Below are 12588 nucleotides of genomic sequence, written 5' to 3'. Positions count from 1 at the left end.
AAAATGTTGTCATTTGTTGCCTGATTCAGATGCAAATTTTAGGGATGGTAGCCCCTTCTGAGGGCATGAAGTCTGCCAAGTTTCAAGGAGACGGGTGCAGAGGTTTCTCAAAAACTGCACCTCAAAGTCTTGAAAGTAAACTTTGCTGACAGTGGCAGCATCCTGTCATCCAGCGCACAGATCCCATGGATCCATGGGATCTGTGCGCTGGATGACAGGAGGCTGCTGCTGCTGGCTCTGTCCACCTTTTGCCACCAGGATGTGCTCCAATCAGCTCCATGAGCCCCACAGAGTGCAACCCTGTGACAGGAGGTGGGCAGAGCTGGTGCTGCACTCCGATCGCCTCTGCCAGCCCCATGAAGCACAGCCTAGTGGTGCGAGGCAGGCAGAGCCAGTGCTGTGCTCTGCCTCCTACCACTGAGCTGTGCTCCATGGGGCTGGGGGAGCCGGTCAGAGCGCAGCCTGGCGGCAAAAATTGGGATGTGCTCTGATCGACTCCACCAGCCCCATGGAGTGCAGCCCAGCAGCGGGAGGTGGGGAAAGCCAGGGCTGCAGTCCCTGCTGGACTGAGCTATATGGGGCTGTGAAGCCACTTGGAGTGCAGCTCTGGGTCTCCCCTGTCTCCCACCACCCGGCTGCTTTAAAAGTCAAAATGTTTTGAAACTTTCAAAATGTTTTGAGTACCCTCAGTTCATTTTGAAGCTGTTTTGATGCTTTGTGTTTCATTTCGATTTTACTGTTTCAAGCTAGAAATGCATTGAAACAGCTTCAAAATGAAATACTTGGTGAAATTTTGCACAGCCCTAGAGCGTGCCCCTTTCACAATCCCCACACATTCTGCAGGAAAACACAGGCTAACCACGGCAATATGGGTCAACCAGTCAGGGCCGCCCTAGGAACTGTTGCCATCTGTCACCATGCAGACTAAGGGAGACAACACAGCATGTTAAGATGTGTGCACATGGCTCCCCCTTGGCTGCACAGTGTCAGCACTGCAAGCTCTCCACTCTTCAGGGCCTCAGCATTCAAATGTCTATAAACAGGGCTCTGGGTAACATTTTCTATCAGGAGAATAAACCTGTGAGAATTCTCCCAGATTATCTGAATGTGCAAAGTGTAAAACTGCTTTGAATTACAACAGTCTCCTGAGGGATACTACATGGGTTTGGGTTAGAGCTAGAAAAATATCTATCATTCTCTTTACCACACAGCCAGTGCAGTGAGTGAAGCAGCAGGTGAGCATGAGTTTAAGGCAGTCACCTAAGCACTGCACTTTAGAATGGTAAGGTAGATATGGAACAATTATTTACTTAGTCTCAAAACCTAGAGTTCTGAATTCCTCTCTTACATTAAGGAACATGGCTGCTTATGGACATTAAACCCCTGCAAAACTGTACTTTACTTTAAATTTGGCATGCTCCCATACTGAGTCCAGCATGTACTGGAGCCCTCCCCCCACCAAGGTATCCAATTCACCCACCCCAACTTTCAGCACCAGTTGGGGATCCCCAGGAATGAGCTCCCTCTGCTGCCTTCCCGCCCCCTATTCTGAAGACAGCAAGCACTGGTTGAGAGAGCCCTGGCCATTGTTTTGGGAACCTGGCTGTGGGCTTTCAGCCGGCAGCTAGGTTCCCCTCTCCGCTGGAACCAACAGAGAACTTCTCTTTGGTCTGGAGTAATGTTGTAATTCAGGACACTGCAAAAATCACTGCAAAAATCATTCTGAGTTGCAGCTGGGAGCTGCACTTCTGTCTGCACCCATAGTTCAGAATTTGAATAGGGGCTATCTTCGATGCACTTTTGATTTGGGGCCAATATGTGTAAACAGAAGATGAAAAACTAGTTAATTACAATAGTCAAAAACCTTCCTTCTACACAAGTGCACACACACACACACTCCTATCCTGCAACTATATTGTTTGTGGCTTTGAAGTTAGTTTTAGCTTTATTATTGTGCTAGCAAAATAAGTATAGCCATTTGGAGATTCTATGGGAATACGGCATGTAGTAGAAAGCATTCAGACCTAATTTAGCTGCAAAGTCAAACTCAGTGTAGACTACTTGGAGAACCTCCAGTGACTGGGTAGATAGCTTGAGGTGAAGAGATGGCTAGGATTTTTATTTTACTGTTTTGCAACCATATTTTTATATTTCAATGACTATATATTTTTACTGAAAATGTAGCATCTCTACGCCACCATCATGAAAACATTTCTGTTATGCAGTCTGCTTGGGAAGCTAGCTGGTATTATAAAAAAAAAAAAGGACCACTACAGGATACTTAGTTCAGAACTGATATTTAAAACTGCTTTTATCACTTATGTGTTTTATTATTCACAAGGCCTTCTGCAGCCAGTCAATTCACCTCAGTATGGTCACAGCTGAAAGCTCTCTTTTTGCTGCTGCTGTTGTTGTTTTTCTTATTTCTGACATGGAACCTGTCTCTCAAAAAGAATAGGATATGAAACACAGTGTTCACTAACAACTTTCCCCACAGTAGGTATATGCTTTTTTGATGTTAATGAGATTAAGGGCTGTAGAATGTTGCTTGTTACTACATTTAAAAGAAGTTCTCCATGTAGGCAGTTCAAACTGATGTGTTGACAAGCAAAAACAGCAAACGTTCGTTCTGTTCAGCCGCTGCCATTGTTACAGGCCATTTTACATTGAAATATCCTTTAATACTGGGAAATCCTGCTGAATAAAATATCTGAGGTGCATCCCTCAGATGTATATTAAAGACTAACTAGTGCAAACTTTTTACAGTCAAAGTTTAAGCCAATCAAAACTGCCACCATCCATACGCACACACACATACACAATATATACTCCGTGTTTCCTATTAGTTTTGACTTGCAAGTGATTCTTAGGAAGAAAAGATCTTGTCTCTCAAAGGACTAAAAGCTTCTCAAGCCTGTCACCATTCACCTGATGAGAAGCTATCCTCAAAAATATATTACTTTATGGCAGGAAATGATTAAGAAGGAATGGGTATCAGGCTAGCTGTAGGTCTAACATATAACTATTTTTAATATTCTGAAAATGCTATGTCACAACATTAATGTTACGATATTTATAATGCAGTAACACCTTGGAGTTCTAGCTAGGCACCAGGACTGGGAACTAGGGAAAATATGAAACATGGTGAGCCTTATAATAAAACTGCGAGAGTTAGTAACACTGCAACTTTATATTCAACTGTTGAGTTTTGGGCACTAGAAAAATATACATGTGGATAGATTCTCTTATATAGAAAACAAGACCAAGATTCTGGATATTACTTGTTGAGCTGAATTTAAAGAAGTTTAGCAGATTTAAGAAGGAGCAGTTGTAACCCTTATATTTCATCTGCCTGACATTTTTTTCATCACAAAAATTCTTATGACTTTTTTTTAAAGAACTCCATGTTTGCAGCAGGAACTTTGTAGGAAGGTAGTTCTAGGGATAGAGACATGCCTTTTTCAGCCCCATAAAAGTCTATTCAGATTTGGGCAGTTAGGATATGTTGAAAATCATCATTTTGCCTGTTTTGCTCAGGGCAGTTTGTTACTTGCTGCCAAGTTTCCTGAGCATCCTCACATACAGCACCTTGTCAAAAATTTGGCCAAGATATAGACAAGTTGGTTATTCTACTACCCAAAATATCCTTTTAGTCTACAGCAAGTTATTCTGATTTAGGAAACAGAAGATCCTGAGTATAATGGGACTTCCAGTAGAACTTATGGTTCAGAATCCCTGAAGGCCTTCTGAAAAATCTGCCTCTGAGGCCAAAAATATAAATGCAATTTAAAAAGGTTAGCCTCTCAAATGGATTTCTACACATTTTTAATAAATTGATTGAAGTTCTCATATGTTATGTAGCTCACATATTCATACTCAGGGACATTTGCTGATTGATGTCAATGGCACAAGGTTTAAACAACGCTGAAGAAATTAATGTTTCAATACAAATCATTTTACATTTATACCATTGGGTCTTAAATAAAATAGCAACATTACACTTACCTTTTGTGCCAACTCATGAAAGCAAGTATGGCTTCCCAATATCCAGCAAGTAACATCTTAAGCCCCACTGAATTCACAATACTTTTATCATCTTGTTTCTCAGTGTATACTGTATGCACTGCTTGCATCTGACACAGAATGATAACTGTCAAAAACTGAAAGACTTCCTTCATGTAATCAATTTCTCTACTAATTCAGAACTGTCCCCTGGTGCTTTTAGTTTTAAATCTCCCAAGTAACTGTTAACTTTTCCCCACTGGAAATGCTTTCCTAAGCTAATATGCACTGGTGTTGGGAGGTTTTTCTTAAACTTTATCTGAATTTTTGTTCTTTCATGATTTCATTCCACTGTACTTAATTATACCTTTTTGAATGCCTGAAACATTCTACAACCTGGGACCAGTTTCTACCAATCTCACTTAACCTGAACACAAAGTTATCCCAAGAATTGCTACTAGTAAAACTGATTTGCCTACTACTTGAGTAAGGTCCTAATCAATAAGTAACAAAGGCAGCAGAATCTAGTTTGGTACTTATATTCTTTGGTTTGATATTTATCCACTTAAGTATTCATGGAGTTGTCATATCTAAAGGGTGTGTCTACACATGTGCTTTACTATGGAGTTGGCTAATTAATTTTGCAGTAAAGCATCACTGTCCACTCGTGTGGGGGTATTAGGGCGCAGTTAATTAATTTATTCCACTGTAACATAGTACTGTTAGGGAGAGTACTATCTTATGGTGTAGTCAGTTATTGAGCTGCAATGCACATGTGGATGGTGATCAGGTCATCAGCACTTGAGCTAGGGAGGAGCAGCCTCAGTTTGGCAGCAAGCTCAGGGGGTCAGGCACAAGGCTCTGCAGTTTCAGCACTCTCCTGCCCTAGCCAGCCCCTCCACCACTTGATGTCACCACCTGGAGCCCAGGGCTCATCCCCTGAACCAGCTGCCAGCCCACAGCTGCTCCGCCTTAGCTCCAAGTGCTGCTGTCCTGGGTGCATGTGTAGAAGCTGTGCCTAGGAGCAGTATACTCCAGAGCAAACTGTTCTGGAGTTTATCACATCGCATTAATTGCACATGTAGGTGCACCCAAACAGTAGTTACATAGCAAACCTATACCCAATATAACTTTTAAATCTTTCTTGTTAAGTGAGACCATGTGCATTCTGCAGCAAGCTGGACTTCAGTTCCTTACATTTCTGCAGCAGCTTCACAAAAATGGAGAATTTTCATAGAATTATCTAAAATGTGGAATCAGATTATCATCCTTATTGTTGTTGTTGCTGCTGTTGTTGGGGCAGCTTGGAACTAAGATACCTATATTTTTTGGATTATTTCAGTAGAGTCAATAGCAAAGTAATGTTTAGCAGTGTGCATATTTGAAGTGTTCTTTTTAGGTCTGAGGTGCAATACCCCCATGAGTTATATTGGGCACTTCAGAATTCCCATTGAGATTTTTTTCAGGTTTCCTCAATGCAGAGGAACAACACTGGTTTGGTTCCCATCCATTCTTGGAAAATGCTAACCTCCCCTGTGACCAGAAGCAATTTTTAAACATATTTTAAAAACAAATATGAAAAATATGATTCCACAGCTGCAGGTTCAGAGAGGATATGGAGTTCTGCCTGTAAAACGATAGTAATACCCATATGTATACAACTTTATAAAAGTTGACATATTTTAGAGTCCTATATAGACAAGAGGGAACAGCTCTTAGAATCTGTAATTTAGCATTATTTTATTTTTTTCTAATGGGTTGCCTTTTTCAAATATTATGTCTGCCATCATGGTGTCATATTGCACTATTGTATACAGAATGAATTCCAGTGATATTTCTTCAATCAGAAGTTATCATAAAATATACTGGCCTTAAAAAAATGCATAGCCTTTTTATCTAGCAACTTCTGCCTTTAAAAATACTTCTCCTGTACAATTTAGACCTGCACCTGCTACTTTCTACATGTGATAACCTTCCTTCATTACCATGCAAACAAATTTAGACATTAATCCCAAAGGAAGGCCATAAAATTGGTTTTGCTCTGCCCTTACATTTCCTTGCTATTTACCTCAGCTAAATCCATGAACCAATCTCTAGCTTTGCAGCTTTACTTCCTGAACTCATGTATTAATGATATGTCAGAATCTAAAGCTCCCTGAAGAAAAGAGGTTGCCATGGGATACTGAGTGCTTAGGAGAAAAGTATAGAAAGAGTTATGCAGCTAAGAAAGGCTCCCAGGACCTTGCTGTGTCAGTCAGTATTGCTTTTTATCTCTTTACATTAAACAAAATCACTGCTCTAGGAGTCACTGGGCTTCTGTTAACCCTGATTGCTCCATGATAGTGACCAACATGACCATAGGAATCTGTCACTAGAAAGAAAAGTCCCCTGGTTCTCTAGAAACTCTCACTTGAATGAGCGACCTCTTCCAGAGTACTTATAGACCCATTTCTTCAATGGTTCCTGCCTAAAATCATCAACATCTACCCATTTAAACCTGTGCCCAACCTGATACGCAAAATCGATTCATGTACTAAAAATAACTGGAACTTTGCATTGCAACAAATAAAAAAGGACCTCCCATAGTCTGAGGGAGGGGAGTGAGAGCAGACAGATCCTGCTCACTCATATATTAAAGCAAAGCTTCATTTTGAAATGCATATGAGAAAAGAGGAGGAGAAGGTTACAATCTGTCTGCCAAAGGATAATTTCCAGCTTCCAGAAAACTATATTTGGTCAAAAACATTTGAATTGCCTGAGGGGCTAGAGAGAGAGGTGGTGCAAATGAGAAATTCACTGTGTGCAAAAAGAAACTTGCCTACTGATGTACTCCAAGCACTCTCATATTCCCACAGTGGAGAGCACAGTGGCCACGTTCAAATCAAATCTTTATAATTATCTCTTCCAAGCATTTAACATTGCCACTGCAATGGGGAATCCAGTGAGCAATCAATATGTTAAAATAAGTCCACAGAAGTCTTTTGCTGAATAATATTAAGCAATGGAAAAGTTTGCAAATAGACTATTTTGTTAGCAGACAAATTACAAAACTGAAAAAAAGGACTAGATTCACCTAATGCATCATTTATGCATTTTTTTCCCCATGTATAGCTGTGAAGCGAATTCCAGGCATAGGTATCTGGAAAAACTTTAACTGTCACCACTGCACAGTATTTTCATTATGGTTTAAGGAATTATATAAGACCATATTCTTGAACTGGGGAAAAATCAGCATGCATTTACCAGTAGTTCTCTCTAGCAGGACTCACTGAGATTTTGCTTCTGCATCACCAACAGCTGTGCTCTATCACTAGGTATATATGCCATCTATTACCACCTAAATAGACAGGCTAAAGTTTTTATTCTCCTCTGCTCTTTCCCTTGGTGGATTCATTTACACCAGTGTGAAGTGAGGTAAGGTATAACAGGCAGGCAGAATTATCCACATAGGTGCTGACTGTGGGTGCTCAAGCACCCATGGCAAAAAGTTAGCAGGTGCTCAGCACCCATAAGCCATGGCAGGCTGTTTGCAGACATTAAACCTGATTCAATTAGTAATTAGATAAAAGCACCAAAAGAGCCCCACTAAAGCACTAGATCTTTACAGATACTGCAGAGCCAGGTTGAAGTAATGTCCCTCCTCTTCTAGGCATGCATGGGGCTTGGTGCAGGAACATGCTAAGTTGAAAGTGCTGTTTTGGGGTTTTTTTTAATGTCTGCAAGCACCCAACCCAAGCAAAAACCTAAGTCAGTGCCTATGCTTCCTAACATGCACAAATACATCAAAACCACTTCTGCCTTTGGTGATCTGGGAATTTCAGAGATGTTTCCCTGATGGCAACATTAACCACTTCACTTTATCCCCCACACTGGGTCTTGGTGACAAGTTTCTACAATATGAGCATTTGGTGTCAAAACAACTAATCCGATCCAGATCTGGGCTGCATAAAGTGGGACACATTTTAGTGAAGGAGAAGCAGAAATGTGAAAGTATCTCTAGGTATGGATAAGATCACAACTAATACACTGGTAAAATCGCATCTAAAATACTATGTTTATTTCTGTGGCACTCCATATTAGGAAAATGTAAACATTTTATTAGGAATTCAGCAAGTAGGATAGCAGATTATTAAGGACCTGGAGTAACTGATTTAGGAGGAGAAATAAAAGCATAGTTAAATTAAGATTATGGAGTAAGAAGGTATGATAATTACCCATGAGTACTGGAAAGGACAACAGTAATAAAAAGGGAGAGGAATTCCACCTGAAACATGATAATTAGTAATAACTGGATGATTATAATGAAAGGAAAATTAGGCCTGAATATTGTATCAGGAAAAATTTCCCAGCCATGAGGATCAGAGAAATGTAGATGAGGTTCCTGATGGACACATGAAAGTCCCATTGTTTGAACTAATACAAAATACTTTAAAAAAAAAGTAGTAAATTAGGTAATTTACCTGCATTGGCACAAGGATGAAGGTATCCTGAAAGATCTTCTCTTGAATGTATTTCCCCAAGAATTCACAAGACTAAACTGAAAGTGAAAAGAGAAAAATTGTCTTGGATACAGAAGAATAACTGTGAGCAGACGCAGCAGTAAGCTAACCCTAGCTAGCAACAACAACTATTCATTATGTACTTTGTTAATATATTTTTCTCCTGCCAGAATGTTTTACAGCACTATGCAAAACAATATAAACACAATAAAATACCACTGAATGCAGAGTTGACTTTGGAACACTGATCGGACTTATACATTTCTCCCAGTTAAAAAATACACTGGTGTACAGACTCTCTTACAAATTGCAGAACCTAGCTAAACAGGTTTTAAAAAAAAATGCAACCAAAATGTTTTGATGTAAGATTTATTTCTCAAAGCAAAAAAAGAAATATTGTGGTGGCTCCTTTTCCTATTACAAATTACGTAAGTTGGTACAATTACAAAAGTGTATGATTCAGTCAGGCTGGGATTGTCTGAAGTATCCTACTTCCCTGGACGCCCAACTTCAGTTGGGTCCCTTTGAAAACTCCCAGTTCCCACAGTGTGACGAGAAAGTGGATTCAATGGTACAGATGAACTGCTTAGCCATATACTAAGACAGCTGGCATCTTTGAAATAGGGCACTTGTACATCAGTTCCATGTCTACCATTAACCATAGGTGCAAATAGAGCCATAGTCAGGTATTCTGGCACCTGGTGCAGGTCATGTGCTGAGCACCTCCTACACACTATAACATAACCTTAATTCCATTTGATTTGGCACCCCCCGAGTGAGAGTGCCCAGTGCTAGTACACCTCTGGCACTGCCCTTGATACAGTTCTAGGTTCAAATCAATAATTCTTTGTGGTGGGATTTTCAAAAGCTTCCATTGTAGTCAATGACAAAACTTTCACTGACTTAAGGGAGAGCTTAGATCAAGCTGAGCATTTTTGAAAAGCCTCCCCTCTTAGTCTGATGAACTGATTGTACCTACATGTTAGGTTAGGGGCACAAAATTGTAATCAGATATTTGCAGTTGCCAAACAATTCCTGTAGATTTGCAATTCACTTTGAGCACTTTGTATTTACATTCCAGTAAGTTTGCAACACAAAAAACAAATGAATATTGTTGTGGTTCACTGACACCTCTACTTCAGTCACTTAACCAAGGGGAAAAGAAAGACTTATTTATAAAGGTGAAACTATGCATTAAACTGAGACCATACTAATGGCACTTAAAACACAAGCACCCACATATTAAAGCGTGTTATTTCATGCTAAGATCCCTCTAAGCCTCTCAGAGTATTGCCACTTCAGGCAAGGGTTAATTCTGGGCCATGGTACCTCACTTGTGTTAGGATAATTTTACTTTGCAGTTCTATAGTATACCAGGGTGCATTGCTTCCACCTTCCATCCCATGCAGAGCAGGCATTGAGCCCAGGTGTCCTGGCTTCTAGCCACAACCCTGTTTCCCAGCTCTCTAGTGGCAAGTCAGAGTGGTGCAGGCAAGTAATGGTATTAACTCTTAATGTGCTCACAGTTAGTGAAACTACACATGCAATTAATGTGATGTAATAAATTCCACAGCAGTTCAAGCTGGAGTTAACTGCTCCTGGCCACAGTATAGGGTTACCATAGGTCCGGGTTTTCCTGGACATGTCCTCTTTTTGAGCCCTATGATCTCTGTTCAGGAGAGTTTTTTTAAATCTGACCAAAGGTCTGGGATTTTGCTTTGCTCCACTAGTGGAAGCAGGGAGAGGGTGATCGGAAGCAGCAGGGAGCACAGACATACCTGCCTGCAGCTGCGGAGATACGCACAGACCCATGTGGCGCTCCCTGCTGCCTCCAATCACCTTCCCCCTGCTCCCACCAATGGAGCAAAGCAAACTCCTGGACATTTGGTTAGGGCTGGGGGGGGGGGGGGGGGGGCTGGGACTGAGACAGGGTAGGGGGGGTAGGAAGGTTGCCTACCCCTCCAGTGAGGTACATGGGTGGGGGGAGGGGGCTCTGAGGGCAGTGGGGAACTCTGTGGCCAGGTGGCAGCACAGGGGTTGGTGCCTATGTTTGCAAGGGTTGAGCGGCCAGTAGATGGTGCCCGAGGGGAATGGGGGAAGGTGAGCCATGGCCAGGCTGTCTGGCATGGTGCAGCAGCCCCATCCCAGGGTGGGGGGGTGCCACAAGTCTCCCCTCCTCTTCCCTAGTATGGGCTGGGCACACTCCACCACCACCTGCATGAATCAGAGCCACCACACTCTAGCCGAGTCAGGACAGGGAAAGCTGGAGTCCCTCCAGCAGGGCTCAGGGTGCAGGGGCTATGGGTCAGGAGTGAGGGGAGCTGGCAAGACTGGGGGGGTAGGAGACTGGGGGTTGGGAGTGAGGGGCACTGGCAGAGTTGGGGGGGCATGGCTTGGGAGTGAGTTGGGAGTGCAGGGCACTGGCAGCGCCAGGGGGCTGCAGGTTGGCAGTGAGGGGCACCAGTAGGGATGGCGGGGGATGTGGGTTGGGAGTGAGGAGCACCATTATGGCCCAGGGGGGCTGGGTACTGTAGTTTGGGAGTGAGGGGCGCTGGCAGGTCTGGGGTCAGTGAGTCGGAAGTGAGGGGCAGCAGCAGGACTGGGGGGGGTTGTGGCTTGGCAGTGAGGGGCAACAGAATGGGCAGGGGTAGTGCACCAGCATGTCACTGCCCTGGTCCGTCCACCCCACCATCATATTCCTTCCCTCTGTCCACCCAACCTGCATGAAAGGTGTCCTCTTCCTTGGACCTGGAAATATTGTAACCCTAATGCAGTGTCTACACGTGTGCCTGGTACAGCAATAATCTGAGTCAAAGAGGAGAAAGCCCATGGCTGCCTGGGCTGACAGGAAGCAGTGTTTGCCTGCAGTCTATGCTTGTGTTTCAGTACAGTAAGGTACTCCACTGTAAGTACTGTCCCCAACAGTATTATCCTACAGTGGAGGTAAATATTTTACTATGCCCTAATACCAGCACACGTGTAGATTGTGGTGCTTTACTGCAGAGCTAATTAGTCTGCTTCACAGTAAAGAACATGTGTATGAACATGTGTATGCACCCAGTATGTTCTAACTTTAACAATGCTCAACACTGTACAGATTTAATACGGTCTCAAAGCAATGTGTTAACTTCCTTCTAACGTAAGGTAACTTATGGTAAATTGCTAGTGAAGGCAAACAAAACTTTTTGGGTAATCTGATAATTTCATAGATTTCATAAACCATTTCAGATTTTATTAGACCAACATTTTATTAGTGAAGGCAAGACATTTGTAGCCATGATATCCAGTTAGGATTAACTTCCTAAAATAGGGGTTCATAGCTTAGTCTTCACTGACGATAAAGAGGCTGAGTGTTTCACTGTGATAAGCTAAATCATGATCAAGGATCCTGGTTTTCACTAATTAAAAAAAATAAAATCCAAAATTTTCTGATTAACAAAACCCCCAAATCCACATTTTTCCATGATTAAATTGAAACACCACTCTATACATTAAATTATACAGTGATTATGTATTTTTATGATTAAATATATATGAAATTATATTATGATTAATATTAAATTACTAGCCAATTGCCCATCAGGAATGACGGAGGGGGGTAGGGATGGAGTGCCACCACTCAGCACCCCACGCCATTGCCATCTCCCAAGAGCAGGGTGGGGGGCAGACCTTGTTTGTCCCACTGTCCACTCTGTGCCTCTTGGCCAGCACCCCTGGCTTCACCCCCCTCCCCACTCCAGCCACTCCATTGCCGCCACCTGCAGGGAGCAGGCCTGGGTTGGGCGGGGGGGGGGCGGGTGACACCAGCAGCACTGGCCTCACCCCACACCACTCCATCTCCACCATCATGGCAGTGCTCCACTGCACTGCATCCTGTCTGGAATGCTCTTGGAGCACTCTGATTGGTTGTTTCATACAACCAATCAGAATGTGAATAAAACATTAGCTAGACAGACAAAGACTTTTATAATTTTAGAGTAATAATATAACTATGAATACATAAATATTAAAGTATATTATGATTAAAATGAAACTCTATATATGTATAGTGGCGTTTCATTTTAATCATGGAAAAATGTGGATTGTG

General features: G+C 42.3%; 1 protein-coding gene across 2 annotated transcripts in view; it reads right to left on the bottom strand.

Moving 5' to 3' along the window:
* LOC149864300 (poly(rC)-binding protein 3-like) overlaps positions 1-12588 on the bottom strand; it is an 895303-nt gene that overhangs the window by 426814 nt on the left and 455901 nt on the right. For both annotated transcript variants that reach the window (XM_090049189.1, XM_090049191.1), the window contains exon 3: positions 8463-8539. The gene's annotated coding sequence lies outside the window, so the exon portion shown is untranslated. The remainder of the gene's footprint in view (positions 1-8462; positions 8540-12588) is intronic.

This window comes from Crocodylus siamensis, chromosome 5 (genome assembly GCF_052110815.1).
Source record: "Crocodylus siamensis isolate JL-2025a chromosome 5, ASM5211081v1, whole genome shotgun sequence".
Classification (NCBI taxonomy): domain Eukaryota; kingdom Metazoa; phylum Chordata; order Crocodylia; family Crocodylidae; genus Crocodylus; species Crocodylus siamensis.
This window is presented reverse-complemented; position numbering and strand designations above follow the sequence as displayed.